Here is a 23,419-nt window from a genome sequence, read left to right on the forward strand (position 1 = left end):
TACCACATTACATATTAGATACGGAAAACTGAGACCATACCTTAGCCGATTTCCCAAGCTCAACCGGAGCACTTCCAAACCACTTTTCCTCAAGCTCTCAAGGCCTCAACACTTCCAAGAATAGATTTTTCACCACCAAATCCTTTTTCAAGCTTTTCAAAATCACCAATCAAGCTCGAATATTCAGACATACACAACCTAAGCCACAATCATCATACTCAAACACAACATCTCAATACCCAAACATCATAGAACAATAATTTACACTAGGGTTGAGAATCTTACCACACCCAAGGTCCAAGGAGACAAGATTAACCTTCTCCTTCAAGAGAGTTGGGCCCTATAACATCAAAGAGCCCAAAATCTCAATATTTTTTCTCATAAAACTCGAAATCAAAGCTGGAAATTTGAAGAGCAAAACGTGGCTTACCTTAAGATTGATTGTATGAGTTTTGTAGAGCTCTCCGTGGTGAACGCGTGGTCACAAACAGTGCGGCAATCGAAACTCTAGATCAAAAGTTATGGTAGTTTGAAGATCAAGGGAGAGAGAGAACTTGAGAGAGTGTTCTCCCCTCCATGGCCTCCATTTCAGCGTGTGTGTGTATCAAATAAGGAGAGAGAGTACTGAAAACTAGGGTTTTGGTTTAGTTTAATTGGGCCAAGGGCCCACTTTGGGTCCGGTTGGCCCGGTTTGGCCCGTTCGGTCCAATCTTGGTCCGAATTCTATAAAATTGGTACCAATATTCTCGTCTCAATCTCCTCTATCACATTTAGCTATGAAAATCACATTTTGGGCTTTCTAGAATAAATTCTCCTTTATGGGTTAATTAGCCATTAATTAACCGGGTCTTAAAATTTCAGAGGTACCCCCCAGCATATACTTTAATTCGTGATATTACGTATCCCTTAAAACACAAAACAAATCAGTAATAAATGAATAATTTCAATAAAAGGATACACCCAAAGGAGTTAATAGTTACCCCTTATATTAAACAAAAATACACCCAACTATATATATACAGAACACAGAACTAACTTACAACAAATGTATTCAGCACAGTTTTCTCTTCGGTAGGAGATTTGTTGTGTACTGGGTCGACTATATAAAATTTCTTCTTTCTTGTATCAACAATCCATAACCACCAATGGTCTGAATGGCAAACTGGTGCAAAAATCTGAAATATGTTCAGGTTGAACACTGTTTTAATTTATTTGGCACATAAGTAAAAAATCGTAATAAGAAGTTTTTGAAATGAAAACTTACATAACGATGTGATGCTAATTTTTTAAGGTCCAAGAAGGGTATAAACATTGGGTAGTCTTCCACCCTGAATGGCCTATTAGTTTTAGCGTTTAAGAATACCCCCTTTGGATGATTTACAATCGCCATGTTCTGCAAAAATTGAGAACAACCAAATGAATCCAGAAAATACACCCAAACGAATAAATAACTCCCACCCAATTGAACACAGAAAATACACCCAAATGAATAAACAGAATACACCCAATGTAAGAAAAACAATACATCCTAAGGAATGCAGAAAATACACCCAAAATTCGTTGAAGCAACCCTTACCACAATATCAGGGGGAGACAGTATACTTCTTCTTGAAACCTTTGAATATTTTGTAGGTTTAAGATGAAGCACATGGCAGAGACAATCTAGAAAAACAGAATACACATCAATCAGGATTATACTTAATTTTGGTGATAAAAAAATTAATATTGTTGTGATATTACCTCAGCTTCTATATGCGTTTTAGGCGCAAGTGATGCAAGGTGGAATTTTGACAGAGTGTATATATCTCCGGCTTGGAGTCTGCCGATGTCGTCAAACTCATTAGTTCGCTCATTTGAGTAGGATTTCACTCGTATAGCCCAGTGGTAGCATTTCTGTTTCATGTCAGTAGTATCTAAATTCGGCCTGACAGGAGTTTTAAACTTCTCAAAACTCTCTGTCGCACTCTCCTTTGGAATCTGTGGACTTTTTTCTTCTTTTGTCACCCCACCACTTGCAATTTTATGTACCAGATTCTCTAATTATTCTAGCAGTGTTGGGGTTTCTGGAATTTTTGCCACGTGTTCATCTTGCGTTGACGCCCCCTCCTGCGTTGTTGTTTCTTCTTGGCTCGAATCAGTGAAGCCAAGGCTGAATGATGGCAACGGATCTTTTTTAGGAATGTACGATGCTGTCCATGCCATCATCATCAACGCAGCAATGTCTTCTGGGGCTGGATTACTGCGTGATTATTTATAACATATTATAACAATAAGAATATACGGATGATAACCAAAACATTGATTTTACTGTAATGAACTTACATTTTAGATGGAGCTGGGGGAAGTGTGGGTGTGCTTTCTTCAAGTTCTTGGGGGGGTTCAGGAGTGCTGCACGGCACATAAAATTAATCATGACATAAATAAAACTATTCAGGGGCAATATACACCCAAACTGTAACCCAATATACACCCAATAATATTTCTTACATTTTTGTAGTTCCTTCAATTTGTAGCAGAGGGGTTCGTTCATATTTTATCTCAGGTGTTTCTTCAAATTTCGGCACAGCGGTTGTTTGGGACACTGGTAGACAAAATTGAATCAGAACTCTAAACAAGAAGAAAAATGAAAGGCTAACAATGCCTTTGAAAATAAAAAGGTTATAAGAGTGAAATATTCTTGAAAAACTCACATTGCAAGAGCTTCGGACGGTGTCTCTTTCCTCACAACCATCATATTAAAATCAGCCGGCTCACTGTCTGACTCTTCAACTAGACTCATTCTAAAATAAAAATTTAGTACGTATAGTAGTATGAATGATTGATTATACTAGGAGCCTTTGTAGAAAAAGGGGTAAACAAAAATCGCAACTCAAAAGCGCAACACTCCGATCGATAACGTAACGAACGAGGATAAACCAACGCGAGATTATATATATACAAAGGAGTGTCAAAAATAGGAATATCAAGACTCAAAATCTGGTTGCGAAGATAACCGGTCCGAGCATAGCAATATATACATATGATAAAATAAGGAAAACCCCAAAGGAAACCCAAAGGGACACAAATACATAAAACCTATTCTCCAAAATCTCCCATAAGAGGAGTCATCACAGTTTGTATTGTTTAATAGAGATAAAAGTATCTAAGCAAAACATATAAACCAAAACAGAGTCCCAAGAACAAGGAATCTTCGCAAATCTAGAAGTCTCCAGCATGCCTCAGTGGGAAACCTCACGTCCTGCATCTGAAAACCACAAAATCCGCATGGGTGAGAACTAGAGGTCCCCAGCATGGTAACAGCTTCCACATATATAATACATAATAATAGAGGAAAGCCGAAGGCAATCCTAGAACTTCCTCCAGATAATATCAAAGCTTATAAACAAGCTAAACCATAAAGGACATCTGACTAAAGATCCTTCAGTCTAACTAATACTTCCCTTTCCAATTCCTTCAGACCTCCTAACCACTAGCAGGAGTATAATGTAGCAAACACAGTTATATCAAACAAGAAATGTACAAATAGGAACAATTAAGGCATTTAGACAATTAGCAAGTAATATGAAGTCAAATAGGCAATCTCAAACAATTCATATAGCATGCATGTGATGAATGCCTGTCCCTAGTGGCTGATGATATCATCTGTCGGTTATAGAGCCAACCCGACAAGTCTTGGTAGCTAACCATTGGACTGTCCCTCTGTCGCGCATCCCCAACTCGAGTTATACTCATCATAAACTTAATCATAATTATGATCTATATCCATCACCTTCACTGGTGAATATTTACGGGGGCGAGCTCATCCGGGGCTTTCACAGTGCCCGGCCACCCTTACGACATAGGGTCAAAAGAGCTTCGAGTCTCAACCTGGAGCACGTGGTGCCTAGCCACTGCTTCCTTCCAGGGAAACTCTCATCTCCAACAATAGAAGTGCAACATTCACAATTCATTCAACAGCATATATGCATTCATACTTAGCCATAATCATGGCTCCGCCGTAACACGGCAATAATCTAGCCATCCGGCTCACGGTTAAATCCATAACCAGCCATTTCATTAACAATTACGGCCCTTCGGCCCATGGCATAACAAGCACTTCCACCACCATCCTCCGCATCTCACATAATCATCTTTGATCCTCATTGATCATTCATTTTTCCCTTCACTCGCAAGTTACCACATCCCCTAGCTCCTTTTCTAACAGCTAGGCATATCATAATGATTTAAGACATAAGTGGTGAGATCGGAGGCTTAGAAGTATGAGATTTGGCTTTTAAAACTCAAAAATCAACTTTGGGATGAAAACAGGGCCACGCGTACGTGCACTCCACGCGCACGCGTGGATGGCCACAAAACTCATTGACGCGTAAGCGTCATGCACGCTAACGTGTGGAATGAAAAATACCCAAGCGACGCGCACGCGTCCGCCACGCGTACGTGTTGGTGCTCTTGTGCCCCAGGCACAAAACTGGCACAGTTCAGGCACAACTCTCTGGAAAAAATGGCTGGGCATTAGGTGCAGCACATCGGCGCGCCCGCACACATCACGCGCACGCGTGGATGGCGTTTCGAGAAGAACGGCGCGTACGCGCCAAGTGCACCTACGCGCGGGGGGTCATTCTGCTAAAAATTAAGTTAAAAACTGCAGAATTTACAAATTCAACCCCCAATCTTCCGACGGACATAACTTTCTCATTTTAAATCATTTTTCACCCGTTCTTTGAACGGCATGGACATCCCGGATCCAAGTTCATTTCTAAACAGATTTGGCACAAAACAGAAATCCGTAGTCCGAGTTATGTCCCGTCAAAGTATGCCCAAAAACCATATTTTCATACAAAACCACAAAGTGCCATTTTCAAATAAGCCATTTTCAACTCTTTTCAAAATCAATCAAAACATGCCAATTTCATCCCCTTTTCTTTGAAATCATTCAAAATATATCAAATTCAACATCAAGCCTCCTCAACTCACACATTGACACATTACCACAATTTACAAAATCACTATCCCATCATTTTAACCCACTTCACCCAAGTGGCTCAAACTCAAACACATTGACATATCATGTACTCTCCATCATGCCAATTTTCAACAATACCAAATCCAATAAATCATCATTGTACACAATCAATATCATACTCACCATCAACATGGTTCAACCCACAATTCAACCATAACCAATCATCAAGCATATATCACAACATGCATATTTCTCATACATCATACCATCAAGGCATCAATAATCATCTTCACATATATGACCACATCATATATATCAACCATTCAACAACACCAACAATTCAATGCCTATCTTAGGGCCTCTAGCCTAAGTATTTCCTACCACATTACATATTAGATACGAGAAACCAAGACCATACCTTAGCCGATTTCCCAAGCTCAACCAGAGCACTTCCAAACCACTTTTCCTCAAGCTCTCAAGGCCTCAACACCTTCAAGAACAGATTTTTCACCATCAAATCCCTTTTCATGCTTTTCAATATCACCAATCAAGCTCGAATATTCAGACATACACAACCTAAGCCACAATCATCACACTCATACACAACATCTCAAAATCCAAACATCATAAAACCACAAATTACACTAGGGTTGAGAGTCTTACCATACCCAAGGTCCAAGGAGACAAGATTAACCTTCTCCTTCAAGAGAGTTGGGTCCTATAACATCAAAGAGTCCAAAATCTCAATATTTTTGCTCACAAAACTCGAAAACAAGGCTGGTCTTACCTCAAGATTGATTGTATGAGTTTTGTAGAGCTCTCCGCAGTGAACGCGTGGCCACAAACGGTGCGGCAATCGGAGCTCTAGATCAAAAGTTATGGTGATTTGAAGATCAAGGGAGAGATAGAACTTGAGAGAGTGTTCTTCCCCCATCTCTTCTAATTTTCAGCGTGAGTTTGAGTGTTGGGAGGAGAGAGAGTGCTGAAAACTAGGGTTTTGGTTTAGTTATGTTGGGCCAAGGGCCCACTTTGGGTCCGGTTGGCCCGGTTTGGCCCGTTCGATCCAATCTTGCTCCGAATTCTATAAAATTGGTACGAAATTCTCGTCTCAATCTCCTCTATAACATTTAGCCATAAAAATCACATTTTGGGCGCATTTATGGGTTAATTAGCCGTTAATTAACCGGATTTTACAATTTGACTCTTCATCTTTTATGTTCTTAGAGTCAAATAATTCTATATTAAATTAATACTTAACAAATTTATCTATTTTGTGTTAATTATAAATTAAATTTTTTTATTAAAAATATAAAAATTTAAATTTTTAATATATTTATTTTATATCTATTAAATTAAAAAATTTAAAATTTTTTATTAATAATAAACTTATTATGTGTCCTAAATTCCTAATTAATCCTAAAACTTAAAAATAAAAATAGTCAAAATTACTCATCATTATAGTTTTCAAACTATGAACACAAATTAATTTCACAATTTACGATGTTTTAAATTGCATTATTAGAAATAAATTATCCATCTCTTTAGTTTCTGTGGATTTAAACTTTCAATAAAAATAATGTATATATATATCTATACACAACAATCATAATTCTTCAAGAGTGAAACAAAAAGGGAGAGAGTAAGAAAGAGAGATAATTATTCAAACATCAATGACTCTTTGTGTTAGTAGAAATATTTTCATGCGATGGCTTCTTGTTCTTCTTGTTCAATTATTATTATGCAGCAGCGAATTGATGCCAAAAATACATATGACTATCCAAAATTACATGGAAGGGCATGAAAGCTTGATAGTTCCTTGCAAATCCAAAGAAGATGATATTGGAGCGAGACTTGTGAAGTATATAGATACATATGAGTTTGAATTTAGAGTTAATTTTTTTGGTGGCAAATTTTTTTTTTGTAACTTTCAATGGCTAGGTGTGTGTCATTGGTTCAAAATATATAATGAAGATAGAAATTAGAAAAAGTGTAAACAATGTATTTATAGAATATATAAAAAAAGATTTTTTAGATGTGTATCAGATAATACAGATATTTGGTATCTATAGAATCCAGATAAATGTTAATTTTTTTTATTTTATATATTTTGGATGATGAATTTTCAAGAACACTATCAATTGTTCTTGTAATCATTAAAATAAATTCTGCTAAAATAAGTTTGACATTGATAACGATGATATATGTGTTAGAAAATCTTATTTGTGCCATTAAAAAAGTAGATAATTTCCTATATAACTGCCTTGCTTGTCCTTTAATTATCTATTTATTTTACAAGCAAAATTTATTTGTCTCTTAATTTTTTTTTTGGTCTTGTTTTAACTCGTGATGATTTCTCTCTTCTTCCTAAATTTCACCGTGTGAAATTTGACAATATGTGTTGAGGGAAAATTTTAATTAAGAATAGACGCACAAATTAGTTTTAAAAGAATCTTGAATTAAAAGCATTGGTTCTTAATAAACTTTTACTTTTTATAAATTCTCAAGAATCGAAACTTATTTGAGTATTAACAGGATTAGATCTAAAAATTTAGTAGAGGAGTCTAAAATTATAATATTATATAATCAAATATATATTATATATAATTATGGTTAATATTTTTTTAATTAAAAAATACTAATAAATACTTGTTATATAAAAAAATTATTTTATTAGTTCTTATAATTTTTTATTTTGGATTCAATAAAATATAAAATTATCTTTTTTTAGTTAGTTTATTTTTTTGAGTATTATTGTGATAGTAAATTATATTTTTATGTATATCATAAAAAAATATATTATAAAATAATATAAATAAATTATTTTAATAATTTTATTATATGTATTTAAAACATATTCATAAATGAAATATATACAATATTAATATTTTTAATGAATTTTTACTTAATATGTTATAACTTTAATATCATAAAAAAATAAAAAATTTTAAAATAACTTACTTCTATGTATGCACTATAATATATAAAATTTTTTTAGTTATTATAAATATTAAAATATTTTTTATGGTAATAGGTGTAAAAATTAAGAGAAAAAACATTTAAAAAAAATTTTAATTTTTAAAAATTTAAAAATTTATTTAATAATATCTCTCAATTTAAAGATTGTAATTTATTTTTGAGTTTAATAATTTAATTATTTATATAAGACAATTACTTATTATATTTTAAATAAAAATAAAATTATATAATATATAATAAGTTTTTATACTTAAAATTAGAATAAAGTATCAGTTTTTTTTCTCCAACAATTGTATTATATATCTCTAACACGTCAATTGCACATCATGAGCTTTAATTAGAGTTTTAAGAATCTTTTCTTAAAGTTAGAATACAAATATCTTGGATAGAATTGATGATTCATTTCAAATAATAACTCATCAAAAATTAAAATTAATTTCTGTAACATTTACATAATTTACTTTTTTAGAGACATAATTGAACATGAACACAATACAAATAGTGGTACAATATTGAAATCAAACATATTCAAGTGAGACATAATCCATGAATACATTTAAGTAAGAATAATTAAAATTGTCAATAAAAAATTATAAAATAAGACAATAAAAATTTTTGTGTAATTATTATTTACTAATAAACTTAAAAAGGATATATTAAGTCTACTAGACTACTATTCATAATTTTTTTAAAAGAGAAATTGCATCATTTCAATTCTTGAAAAGCTCCTTCTAAGTTATATTCATAATTTTACAAAAACATGATATTCGTATTACACTTGTGAATAAAATAGAGAAAGAAAATGCTCTAGAATTAAAGTAAAATTCATAATTAACTGAAAATAATAAGAAAACAAAGTTCTATAATTAAATCTTAAAAAAAATATACTTGGAAGGTGTGCTACTAGTAGAGTGCAGCATTTCGAAGTGTTTTTTTTGTCATAGAAATAATGATAACAGTAGAAGATAAAGATATTCATTGATCGGATCTAATTTATATATTCATGATATTTATCTGAATTTAATTCAAAAATTGCGAATATTGATTTGATCTACTTTATCGAATTGGATCGGAATTTATCTACAAAGTTATCCGATTGAATTGCGAATTTTATATAGGCATTGCATATCCGATCCGCATATCTGCGGATCCGCAAAAATAAATAAATAAATAAGTATTTTTTATGTTTTATTTCAACAAATAATTATCATATATGCTGTATTATTTAAGAAAAGTATGTTTAATAATATTTTAAGAGTAAACATATTTAAAAGAGTAAAAAATAGTATTTATTAATATTTTTAAATAAAAATAAGCTTTTTAAAATATTTATATATTTTGCAGATATATTCGAGATCCGATATGATCTGCAAATGTGCGAATCGGATCCAAATTTAAAAATTTCAGATATTGGATTCGATTCGATAATTTTAGTGCGGATCAGATCAAGATTTTGGTCATATCCGATCCTGTTCGCATTCACCCCAGTAGAAGATATACCGAGAGAATATATAAATATAAATGTGAAAAAAATTAGAATTTCAAGAAAAAATTGAGGCTAAAAATATAAATTATAAATTATGATTACCAATTAAAATAAAGGATATTTTTGTTAAAAAAATTTAAAATTTCTTTTACTTCTAGTTTTTAAAGCAAAAGATTGTTAATTTTAAAAAATAAATAAATATTTTTTATAAAAATATTTTTTTTAAAAGATGTGTTTAAATATATTTAAAATTAAAAAATACCTTTTTGATAAAAAAATACATCTTTTAATGAAAAAGTATTTTTGTTATTTTAAAAAAAATCCAAACAAAGAGATGATTTAGTTAAAATTGTAATTTCTATATATTATATATTAATCCCATCACTTTTTATTTCTCCCTTTAGAAGAGTTTAATTTGATCATAAGTAGTAAAAATTATCATACACTTATAAATTAAAGACTATCCATTGTCATTTAAAACAATGCAGAATTTAATATAAACATATAGAATCCATATATATTATCACATTTTTAAGGATAAAGTCTAGTCTTTTCCCTTAACTTTTTTAAAAAATTTTAAATACATTGAATATTTAATTTGTTTCAATATAATTTTATCCTTTGCATTTTTTATAAATTTCAATTGTATTCCTACCATTAACTTTTATACTTAATATATGCAGTCATTATGTTTTTCTCCAATTTTAATCCTTCTTCCGTATAACCCTTCTCTAATTTTAATCCTTAAATACAAGTCCTATCCCTCTAAAAAAACAAAACGATAAACGACGAGAGAAAAATAAAATTTAAGAACTTAACTTATAAACAAAATCTTCTATACTCCTATAACTCTGCACTAAACCTTCGCACCTATAGTTAAAATGGGTGGAGATAAGGGGTAAGAAATGGGAAGTTTTTAGTAGGATCGGGGTGTAGAGTTATATTCATTTTATATATATTTGGTTCGCAATAACAGTCAACAAAGTAGAATCTAATTCAACAATTATAAAACACAGAATCCAATCACAAGCACACACAATCATAGAAGACACAATCACAACAAGTATGTGCAAACAAGTATGATGCATGTCTATCCCTAGTGCAGGTAAAGAGCTCATCTGTCGGTTTCGACCCGCTCCCGATGTAACTCAGTAACCTTTGTCTGAGTTTGATTTCCAGGGTCATAATCTCTGTAAGCAACCTCTGTCTTACAGGTGCGACTCTCTTGAGCCGATGTATGCAAACATAACCTCTGTCTTACATGTGAGGCTCTCTCTAGCCAATATATGTAGCGAAACATATGTAAGCAACCTCTGTCTTACAGGTGCGACCATCCTCTGAATTGGCCGATATATTTCTGGAGAGCAAATCTCGGTGGACTCACTACCATATCTCTGCTCGTTTTCAGCAAGTAAACAATCATCTCTGCTTCTCTCCTTTTCTTTTCGTTCTTTCTTTCTTTTAAAACCAAAACAACCTCTTTATGCATTCTCCAAAATCTTTAAAACAATTTCACTTAAACCAATTCTTTTTTCAAAAGACAAAAGGAAACTATTTATTATTTAAACCCGTCAGCAAGGCCTCTAGACTTTAGGGGAGCGATAACCAATCTCATTTTCTTGAGTTCATTATAAATCCTTAACAATCATTGTTTTCTTAAACAAAATTTAATCAAATAAAGTTTCTAAATCAAATCAAAATCAAATCATACAAATTAGAAGTTTCGAACCAATTTCAAAACCAAAATCAATCCCAATTTCATCCTTAAAACTAATTCTTTTCAAAATAAATCGAACTCAAAACATATACTTTTCTTAAATGAATTAAACTAAAAAATATAATTATTTTCTTAATAAATCAAAAATTAAATAATACAACTTCTCAAATCCAATCTTTTTCTAAATAACATTTCAAACAAAGTCTTAAATTTTATAACAAAATTTCGCCAGCATCTCCCCTAAAATTCGGACTTTGCCACCCTTCTCGGATTCCATTCAAACCATTTCTCAAACTCTTTCTAATCACTTCCAATAAATCAAAACCATTTCTAACATCAAAATATTTATAAAATCAATCTAATTAGAAATCCAACCGCTTTCAAAATAAAACCATTTTCATATCTCAAATCATGTCATTAATTTATCGATTCATTTCTTATTAAATCTCAATGTCTTCATCAAATCTCACCAATTCCACTTGATCACCAACAACATTTCAGCTCTGAATTCATCAAAATAATTCGGTTCTTGGCTGCACTTAAACCGACCAAACTCCAAACCAATCACAAATATCAATATATCACAAAAAATTCAACATAAATTTAGTCAAATTTAATCAATAATCAATCAAACAAACAATTCACTTATCAAATTCACATTCAATTATTATAAAATTACCAAATTCTACCTCCGTATGAAATTAAAACCACGGAAGCTCTAAAAAAACCTTTTGACCGAGCTATCGAAGAAGAAAACGTCAGAAATCGTCAGAAATCGTCTGTGCCTCCTAGAATTCCAATTGGCCAAACTCAAGGGAAAGAGGAGATACGCCACCATCAATTTTTATCGGACAAGAATAATACCAACGTATAAAAAAAGAAGATACAAACATTTTTACCGAATTAAATTTTTTATTGGAGTTACGAATCGTAAAAAATCGAAACCAGAATTTTAGTAGAGGTTACGGTTTCTTCAGTGAAAGCTTTGGTCTCTCTCTCACCCACGGTCATTTCTCTCCCCCTTTTTTTTTCCAATAAAACCGGTGAAGATGATGACTACGGATGATAATAATAGTTGGATTACTTTGAAGACACATGAGGTGATTTACGTGTCATTGATTTTTATAGATATACACATACCTATAAAGCCAAGTCTCTGGTGGCTATGTTTATGGTAACTAGTGGTGGCTATAAAATGCACATTTTTTAAAGATGTGCTTACATGGCAAAATCAAAACTACACATTCTAAAGCTACACTTTTCACTTAAAATCGTAACTCTTCACAAAAGCGTCACCTAATGGAAAAAAGTAAATTAGAAGATTTAAGAGAAAAAATAATTAAGTTATCAAAATTAATAGATCAAAAATTAATGATTTTAACTAATGTTAACTGTAATGACACCGAATTCTTAAGATCAATACAAAATGATTTTTCTCAAAATTTTTATTTTACTATAAGTTTTATTGAAGGACTTCAAAAACCTGAAAAAACTTATTTTTCACACGGAATTTCTAAAAAAAGTTACCATGGAAATGATTCCCCACATCTATATCATACTTTTAACCCACAATTAAATTCTATAGTAGATATGCTTGAAGAAATATTAACATCCATAAAATTTCAAAGAAATAAGGAAAAAGAGAATCCCAAGGAAGAAAAATTTCAAAACATAATCAACATAACAGATTTAAAAGTAAAACCACCACTAAAATTATGAATATTGAAGAAAAATTAGAAGAAGTTACAATACTTTTTAAACAATTAAAAATGGCTCAAGAAAATGATATTATGGAACAGAAATTTCAAATAGAAGAAGAATTAGTAAATTCTGAAAATATAGAACATATCTTAGATTATTCAAGTGACGAAGAACCAGCAATTCCAATACAAGTTAAAAATGAAGCCGGAACATCTAAGGATAATCAATCTCAATTTAAATGGGAAACAGGTTTTAATAATTATGCTTTTAAAAAAGGGTTTATAAATAAAGATTCAAAATATACAAAAATACCATCAAAATACGTCCCTAAAATCCAGGAAATGGAAAGAGAAAGAATGCTTGACTTAGACTGTAAAAAGAATGAAAAAGAAATTTTCGAAAATTGGTTGAATTCCTTTTTATTAGAAGCTTTTACTAATCCAAAGCTTAGTGAATTGTCTGGAAGAGATATTTGGAATTACATAGGGTTTCATACTAAAGAAACTATAAGAGATTATATGACATCGATAGAAAACCAAATAATAGAAGATTTAGCAACAAAAGTAACATCTTATGATAAGATATTATATATAATGATGATGCTATATAAAGAATTTTTTGGAAAAAATATTATAGATCATAAACAAGAAGTCTATAATAAAGAATATCAAGAAGCAAAAAACCATTTAGCTAATATTCAGATATATGATCTATGTAATGTGGAATCTTATATATGCGAATATAGAATACATTATTACAAATTAAAAGAAGAAGATAAAAATCATTATCTTAGTATGTATATAACAAAACTTCCATATCCTGCTAATGAATTTATAATGGGAAGATTTATAAGAGAAATAAATAGAGGGACAATTGAAAATAATTTTGGTGGAGCAACCTCTGCAATAAGAGAGGAAATAAAAGAACGTTGTATGCAAGAAGCAACTCAAAAAAGATTTGCGAATATAATTAGAATTTGTTGTCAGGATAATGAAGAAATACCCCAAAAATTTGGTCTTAATAAAAATTTTCAAAGAAAAAGAAAATATCAATTTAGAAAAAGAAAATACTATCCAAACTGGAAAAAAAAAGGTATTTTAGAAAAAGAAATAACGATAAAAACAAAAGACAAAAAAATGACTATTGCCCGAATAAAAAAGAAAATTGTAAGTGTTGGTATTGCCAAGAAAAAGGACACTATGAAAATGAATGCCCGAAAAAGAAAGATAAAAAGGATCTTACTAAACAAATAGAAATTGTTAAGTCTTGTTTCATAGAACCATTAGAGGAATCTGATGATAACTTAGACTATATTTTTGAATATGTCTCGGAAACAGACTCAGAAACTGAGTAATAATGCCACATTTATTACTATAAAAATAACAGAAAAGTTTATAAATGCTTTCATAGATTCTGGAGAAACACAATGCTTTGCTAGTTCAAATATAAAACTTGATTGGAAAAAATTAAAGAAACCATTAAGAGTTAGAATAGCTGACAAATCAATACATAAAATTGACCAAAAAGCAGAGATGGTTGAATTTTTATTCAAAATTATAGGTTCATTGTTCCATCAATATATATGTTAGATTCTGGAATAGATTTTATCATAGGAAATAACTTTTTAAAGCTATATCATCCATTCATTCAAGAATTAACATATATAGTTTTAAAAGCTCTACACGATTCTTCAATAAATCAAAAATCAAAAATCAAAACGTATAAAAATACCAACTACTACTATAGATAAGATCTTAAAATTTAAAATATTTTCTATATTAGAGACATGTTATTTAAATTTATACTTTCAGATAAATATTCCAAAAAATAATCTTGAAATAAAGATAGAAGAACTTTTGGATGAAATTTGTGCTGAAAATCCTTTAGATATTAAAAATACAAATAACGAATTAGTAAGTATTAAATTAAAAAATCCTACAAAAGAGATAAATGTTCCAAATAAAATTCCTTATTCCGCAAGAGATAGAGAAGAGTTTTCATTAGAATGTAGAGATCTTTTGGAAAAAGGAATTATAAGATTAAGTAAAAGTCCTCATGCGGCTCCAGCCTTTTATGTCGAAAACAATAATGAAATTAAAAGAGGAAAACGAAGAATGGTTATTAACTATAAGAAGATGAACGAAGCAACTATTGGTGATGCTCATAAACTTCCAAGAAAAGATTCTATTTTAGAAAAAATCAAAGGAGCAACTTGGTTTTCATCTCTTGATGCAAAATCAGGATATTGGCAACTTCGTTTAGATGAAGAAATAAAGAAATTAACTGCTTTTACTTGCCCAACAAAAGAATCAACAAGTGTGTTGCTCTATGAATGGAATGTATTACCATTCGGATTAAAACAAGCCCCATATATTTATCAAAGATTTATGGAAGAAAATCTAAAATAATTAAATGAATTTGTTTTAGTATACATTGATGATATACTAATTTTTACAAAACAGGATAAAGAAGATCATCTTCAAAAATTATTAATAGTTTTAGAAAGATGTAAAGAAAAAGGATTAGTTCTTAGCAAAAAGAAAGCAAGAATAGCAAAACAAGAAATAGAGTTTCTTGGATTAATTATATCTACTCAAGGTAAGCTAAAACTTTAACCAAATGTTCTAGAAAAGGTAAATTTATTTCCTAATAAAATAGAAGATAGAAAACAATTACAAAGATTTTTAGGGTGTATAAATTATATTTCCAATCAAGGATTTTTAAAGAATATAACAGAATACACTAAAAGCTTATTTCCAAAAATAAGTACTAAAAAAGAATGGAAATGGGATGAAAAAGATAGTATGCAAATTCAAAGAATTAAAGAACTTTGTGAAAAACTTCCAGAACTTTATATTCCAGAAGAAAATGACTACTTAATAGTAGAAACAGATGCTTCAGACATAACCTGGTCAGGATGTCTAAAAGCTAAGAAAGCTATAAAAAGTTTGAAACAAGAAAAAGAATCACTAGATTCTAAATATTCCCCAAAGGAATTACTTTGCAGGTATATTTTAGGGACTTTTACTCCAACAGAACAGAGATATACCACTCATGAAAAGGAAACTCTAGCAGCAATTAAATCTCTTAAGAAATGGAAAATTGATTTACTACCCAGAGATTTTACATTAAGGACAGATTCAAGTTACCTAACAGGTTTTATACGATATAATTTAAAAGTTGATTACAATCATGGACGATTGGTAAGATGGCAATTATTTTTGTTACAATATCCAATAAAAATTGAATATATTAAGGGTGACAAAAATGTTATTGCAGATACATTAACAAGAGAATGGAGTTCGTCTACAACGCATTAGATCAAGAAATTCAAAAATACGAACGAGAACTCGAAAAATGCAAGCATTGTCAGCAAATAAGGACACAGATCCAATCCCTCAAGAAGGCCATCGAAGCAATGAAATCAACACAACAACCAAAACCATCAGAGTTCAGTCAGCTAAGCGTGGTGGACAAATCAGGTGAAGAAAAAATTCCAGAAAATAAAACAATTGCTGAAATTATCAAAAAATCCACCCAAGATAAAAAATATTATGTAATTTATAATGGCCCCATGAAAGGAGTATATGATGCCTGGGAAAAAGCAGCACCATTTACACATCAATCAAGGATAATTCATAAAGGAGGGTTTTTTAACACTGGAAGAAGCAAAGGAATCTTTCAGGGAATATAAAGCTCTTCATCCAGAGCAAACCCTAAAAAGAGCAGATAAAGCTCCAATTCAAACCCAGAGAATAGGAATAATAAGAAACATTCCTACAAGGGCTGAAATCAAGGAAAAGAAAAGGGTCTGTAGATCAAATCTCAGAGAAACCCTTAACATAGTCCTGAATTGGACTGAAGAAAAAAGGGCAATCTTGGGATATTATCCTATTACCAAAGAACAGCTAACAAAGCTGGTTATATTTTCAGATGCTTCCCCATCTGACACCTATCAGTTTTTTCAGTATGGATTAATTGATACAATTTTAATTTTTAATAATTTGAAAATTATTAGTGAGTTTCCTGCAGGATTCATTGATGCAGTAAAGAGATTTAAAAATATGATTGACAACGTAAATCCAAGGGATATATCCCTAAAATTTACGAATAGTCAACCTATTTTTAATGAAGAAGAAGAATGCTTGGTTCCAGCACATCAAGTAATCTTCATGTCCGTCTTCCCAGGAAATTTTCAACCAATTGATCAAGTTCAAGATTTAACAATCTACAGTCATGAAGGAAGACTAGCTAGTACACTAGCAAGGGTCTTCGAAAGAACTCAAAAGATAACAAGGGAATCTCACACAAGAATCAATTATAAAAGCAGAAATACTTTGCTTGTGTCCAGTAAAAGGAATGAAATTGAAGAAAGGGAGATGAGACTCTTAGTGGAATTTGAATCAGCATTCTACAACTTATCTGGACTCTTAGAAAAGCTCCCCGAAGGGATAAAGAGGAATCTCTGCTATTTGATAAAAGACAGAGAAGACCACAAGTGCCAGCTATGTGTCTCAGAGTTATCTGAAGAAAGCAATAATGAAACGGAATCAACCCACATGATAAAGGAAGAAGACAACGCATCTGAAGGTCACATAATGAAAGAGGAGGACAACACATCTGAAGCATCTCTCAACATTATTGCATAGTGACGTAAGCGCTTAGGTCATAAAGCACCAACAATGTAGCTGGTGCAAGATAATAAAACAATGACGTAAGCAATGACGTCATAAGAATGGTAAGGATGGGAATTGTCCATCAGACCCAACCATTATAAATAGGTTGCTTAGGCAATTGTAGAAGGTATCAGAAAACAAAAAGCAGAAGGCTAAGAGTACTCATATGCTAGGAAAGCAAGGAGGAAGCTGCCGAGGCGATTCTGTAGTCTGACAAAAGAATTCCCTTAGGAAAAAATAGTTTTAAACTCCCCTCTGGAGTTAATATCTATAATCTCCCCTCTGGAGATAAAAACATCTTATGTAAAATATACTAAATAAAGGAAGTTTTTCTCCAGAAAGGTACGCCTTTATCATAATCTCTTAGTTATGAATTATTTAGAAAGCTTAGAATTAACGGAAGAATCTGATTATTATAGATTATCTGCTTTATTAGATAATGAAAAGCAGGTTGTTCTAAAAACAGAATTAAACCTCAAATCAAATGAAAATTTTAATAAACAAAATCTTTTAAAAGAAGTTTTTAATAGAAAAAATATAATATAATATGGAAAAATTCAACTTGAAGCCCCTATAAAGATAAAATCTGCAAATGGGGAACTCGAAATAGCTTTGATAAATGATGAAGAATTGAGTAAACAGATTGAGAAAATTAAGGATCAACAAAAAAGATCTAAAATTGGATGGATTCATATTAGTACTATACAAGTCTTAATCAAATCTACATATATGAAAGGAATTAATTCACCAATAAGCTTAGCAATCTGTGACAAAAGAATTACTGATGACCCAATAGATCAAATAATTGGAATTGTTCATGGAAACTTGGCAAACGTAAATGTTAAATTCAATGCCCATCTTGGATACGCTATACCTTTATCAACTGAAAATCTTGGAAGATCTATAATTTTAGCTTATAAATTTCACAGAAAGAATCTAATGGAACAAGATGATGAACCATTTTCAATTACATATGCAATAAATTACGCTTTAACAAATAGTCATCATAGTATAATATTTAAAAACAGAGAAAGGATTTATGTTGATGAATTATTTCAGAAAATTGTAAAAACAGAAATACCAAAATATAAAGCTATTGAAAACCCAGTTCTATTACTAAAAGAACCATCAGGAAAATTAGTTTCATCGAATTTTCAAATAAGAGAATCTAAAATTAATAGCCTTTTAAGTTTATCTAAGTTAAAAATTAAAGAAGAAAGTTCTGAAATAAAAGAACTAACAAAAAAGGTCGAAAAATTAAATGAGACCCTAAACACTAAACTATGACAATAAATAAAGAAGAAATATATGTAACTTATCAAGATAAGAAACAAGAGCTCTTTGAAAGAGAAAATCGGTTGAATTATTTACAGTTTTCTGAAATAAATCAAAGAGCATTTGAAGCCCTAAAAATAATCTATGACAAGTTGAAAAGAGAAGTTGAAGAGCTAGAAAAATTAATAGAATCTCTAGAAAGAGTGATGAATCGATGATAGAGTTTGCGAAAATTTTAAATAATGAAGCATAAAAAGATTGAAAAACCAGAAAATAAAATAAAAAGAAATAGGACGAGAAAATTAAAAAGTAAAATAAAAGAGTATAAAAGGGAATTAAATAATCTTCAGATTGAAATTGATGATCTTATAATAAAAAGGATAGAAATAAGAATAAATATAAACAAGTTGGAATTAAACTTAAAAAAATTATAAATACCTGAAAAACCATATTATGACTTAAAATAATTAAAGCTGCTGAAAGAAAAAATGGAGAATGAAATTGAAAAATTAAACAGATATTTAGAAATAAGAGAAAGTGTAGAAATAAAAGAAGTTATTAAGGATTTGAGAAATTATATTAAAGAAAAAGACAAACAGATAAAAGATTTTATATACAGTAATCCATGCAAAAAAGAATATTATAAACTAAAATAAGATTAAAAAATTATAAATCGAAATTATAAATATACATCAAAGTAGTAGAAATGGTCAATACTTTAGAATTTACAAATTATTTTTATTCAAAGTTAAAAATTTGGTATCAGAGCCAAATTAAAAGTAACACTTTCTCTTTAAACAACACTTTTAGTGATACGCTTTTAAAGTCAAACAACTTTCTCCTATCCACGTGTAGCTTACTAATTAGAAGAAAGGCTATAGTCATTGTAGCCACATCACATTCATAGCTACCATAGACCGCACCTACCTATAAAGCCTCAGTAAACCACATTCCATTTTTTGTTCTTTCATTTTCCTAAGGACTTTCGGTCAATAATAATAATAATAATAATAATAATAATAATAATAATATCGATAGTCTAGTCATCGATTTGGCCGTCAATTTTAACGATGTTTTTTATAGTAAAATCTGTTCTTCAAATTTTTGGTATCCAAGTTTGAACCTCAAATTTATTTTATTTGTCTTTCATAATTTCGTGATATACTCTTTGTCTTCATGATACAATAAAACATACACTTTTTTCTAATGTTAAAAGTAAAAAATATATTTTTTCGCAATGAAAAATAAATATGACTACATGAATATTTATTTGACGAATTGATTTAATTTTATCTTTAATATTTATTTATTTTTATTTTGTATTAAATATTTTTAATATATTTTAGTTATATATAGTATTTGCATTTATAACCTTCTTAAATTTATTTATTCTTTATTTGACCAATTGATTTTCAACCTCTGTAAATATGTAGCCATCAATTTTAAAAAAACAAAAAACAAAAGATCAGAACAAAAAGCATTACTGAAAATGTCTACAAAAGTGAAATGTATCATGTTCTTATTTTTGTTGGTTGTAGTACGAGTACGACCATTTTCATTCAGCCGCAGGACAATGGTTTATGTAAAAAATAATGTAGAAGGCAATTTGAATCTCACTATTCACTGCAAATTTAAAGATGATGATCTTGGACCAGTTCAACTCAAATCAAACCTATCAGTTTACTTTCAATCCTAATCTATTAGGCGGAACATTATTTTTTTGTACTTTTCATTGGACAGTGTTACGGATTCAACCCACGGGTCCTACGAACTCGGTTTCTCGGGGCAAACCCGTTTCGGCCTGAAGGCCCAAAACCGGTCCTTCAGAGTTCCTAACCAACTTTCGAATTCAAACACCTCTCTTATCTTGGCCAAACAAGATAAGATAAGATAACTATCATCACCTATAAATAAGAGGACCCAGATCCCTCCAGGTATGATTCATTCCACATACTTTCTACCTCTTAGATCCATTCTGACTTGAGCGTCGGAGTGTCTTTGCAGGTACCTCCTCCCCGCTCCGCTCGGATAGTCCGATGTTCGCCTCGATCCACAGGTTCTGATCCTCATCTCAACCCGTACCCGAGTCCTCTTGTACAGACAGGTTCATGTCATTGGTTTGACATATATATACAAGACAAAGATGTACCACGTTGTGAAAGTGTTCCATGTCGTTGGATTATAAAAAAAGGTAGGCTATGCCGGGATTTACCTAATTCGCATGAATGTTTTCCATGGAAGCCAGACACGTGTGTTTAAAGATACTTTTTGTAACACCCTACCACACAGGGCCTTACGCTTAAGTCGTAAAGCAGAGGTGGCAAGGTATTACGACCTCTAAAAGAAAATGATATCTACATAGATATAGTTGGGTGAAATCATATCTAGGAGCCTTGAAGAACAAGCTAAACAAATTGGTAAACAGAAAATCGTGACACACTCGCATGGACATTCGTAAAACGGACAGGTAAAATCGAAAGATAACTGAACACATATATATACATATCAGAGTTCCAAAACTCAGATAGCAAGCTCCAGACTCGACCTGCGAAGCTAAGGCCGACCAGAGTATATAATTATGTATATATACAACCCAAAATAAAACTCAAACCACAAAATAAACTCCTGTATCTCCAAGTCGACCTCTAGGAGGGACAAAACACAAAATATACATGCGGAGATTCTATAAACATATATACATAGCCTAAAACAAAATATGACAGTCCAAAAGACAGTTCTTCGCTCGTAAGGAGGATACCCAAATGCTCAATGAGGTGTCTCTCGACCTGCATCTGAAAAACAACAACATAGTATGGGATGAGAACCGGAGGTTCTCAGTATGGTAAAGGTGCCCGCATAGTTAATATAAAAGGTCTCGGGAAAGCCAGAGGCATTCCTAAAACTTCGACACTCAGATTTCAGCTTAAGAATTCAACTAAACCAGAAATTAGGTAAGTTGTCTAAGGTGTTCTAATTCTGAATCTAACTTTAACCTAATAATTCACGTTCTGTCTCCTCTAATCCTCCGAATCATTGGTGGAACAATCCTCTCTCCTCACACCTTCGCCAAGAAGGATTTCTCAGAAAACATACACATATAGTTCAAGCAAGAAAAGCACAGGTAGAGAAGCATTTACAGCAAGTAGAACAAGTAGCGGATAAGCAGAATTAAACAGTTAAGCAAACCAAAACAATGCACACTCAAGCAAACAAACAAATGCATATGATGTATGCCTGTCCTATGGCTGATGAGTCTCATCTGTCGGTTATACAGCCAACCCGACAAGTCCTGGTAGTTAACCATTGGACAGTCCCTCTGTGCGCGCATCCCCAAGCTCAATAATATTCCATGGAGTCAAACTCCAAGCTCAAATATAATATTCCATGGAGTTACACTCCAAGCTCAATAGTATAGTATTCCATGGAGTCGAACTCCAAGCTCAATAATATAGTATTCCATGGAGACGAACTCCAAGCTCAATATAATATTCAATATTTATATATATATGCATGCCCATGGGGGAATCCGGGGAGTTAAAGTGCCCGGTCACATCTTGCGACAGAGGGTCAACAAATAGTCTCAAATACACAAGCCACATAATAATCTCTTTCCCTTTTAAAATATTACCTCAAATCAAAACTCCAATTCTTAAAGAAATTTTGGCAATATCTCCTCTAAGACTCAAATTTCTGCCACCCTTCAAGGGTCCCAACTATCAAACCAAACACCTCTCAGTCACTCAAATCATTTCCAGTAACAAATTATTTCATAATCAAACAAATACCAATATTAAATCTTTTTTCAAATCGACCAACTTCAACAGCAAATTATTGACAACAGCTAAACCTCACATTTTATACCATATACACAATCCATCAAATATTCATTCATTTCATTCCTATCTTAAGGTCTTCTAGCCTAAGTTTTCACGTGACATTAAACATTAACTACGAGAAACCAAAACCATACCTTCGTACGGAATCAAAATATTCAAAGCTCCGGAAAAGCTTTTTGACTGAGCTATTGAAGAAGAAAATGTCCAGAATCGTTTATGCCTCCTAAAACTCCCGTTGGCCAAATTCAAAAGAAAGAGGAGTTACGTCACTGTCAACTTCCACTAATAAAAAATGGTACCAACGTGTAGAGGAAGAGGTTACGAATATTCTTACCGGATTAGGTTTTTGATTGGAGTTACGAATTTCAAAAAATCAAAGCCAGAAGTTTGGTGGGGTTTAAGTTTCCTTTTTTTTTCTCTCGGCTACGCTCTTCCTTTTTTTTCTTTTTCCTCGTTCTCTTACGCTCTTCCACATATATATATATATATATATATATATATATATATATATATATATATATATATATATATATATATATATATATATATATATATGGCTTAAGGAAGCCTATAAGCCACCGCCTTGGCTTTTTTTATTATTATACAAGCCTTATGATATATATATACACACAATCCCATATATAATGATGATAATAATATATATGTAACTTAATGTAAATTATAAACCGCCTTTCACTTTCATGTTTTATAATTAATAATAGTAATAATAATACTAGTAATAGTAATGATAATCATGTAATAATAATAATAATAAACATAATAATAGTA

General features: G+C 31.3%; 1 long non-coding RNA gene across 1 annotated transcript; it reads right to left on the reverse strand.

Annotated features, from left to right (window-relative positions):
* Window positions 1-21,262: 21,262 nt before the first annotated feature.
* LOC140184354 (uncharacterized) lies at window positions 21,263-23,078 on the reverse strand. Its single transcript, XR_011880810.1, has 2 exons — window positions 22,765-23,078; window positions 21,263-21,586 (listed from the first exon to the last, which is right to left on the reverse strand). It is a non-coding gene; the product is annotated as an uncharacterized lncRNA (long non-coding RNA).
* Window positions 23,079-23,419: the final 341 nt, after the last annotated feature.

Source organism: Arachis hypogaea, chromosome 4, assembly GCF_003086295.3.
Source record: "Arachis hypogaea cultivar Tifrunner chromosome 4, arahy.Tifrunner.gnm2.J5K5, whole genome shotgun sequence".
In the NCBI taxonomy this organism is placed as follows: Eukaryota; Viridiplantae; Streptophyta; class Magnoliopsida; order Fabales; family Fabaceae; genus Arachis; species Arachis hypogaea.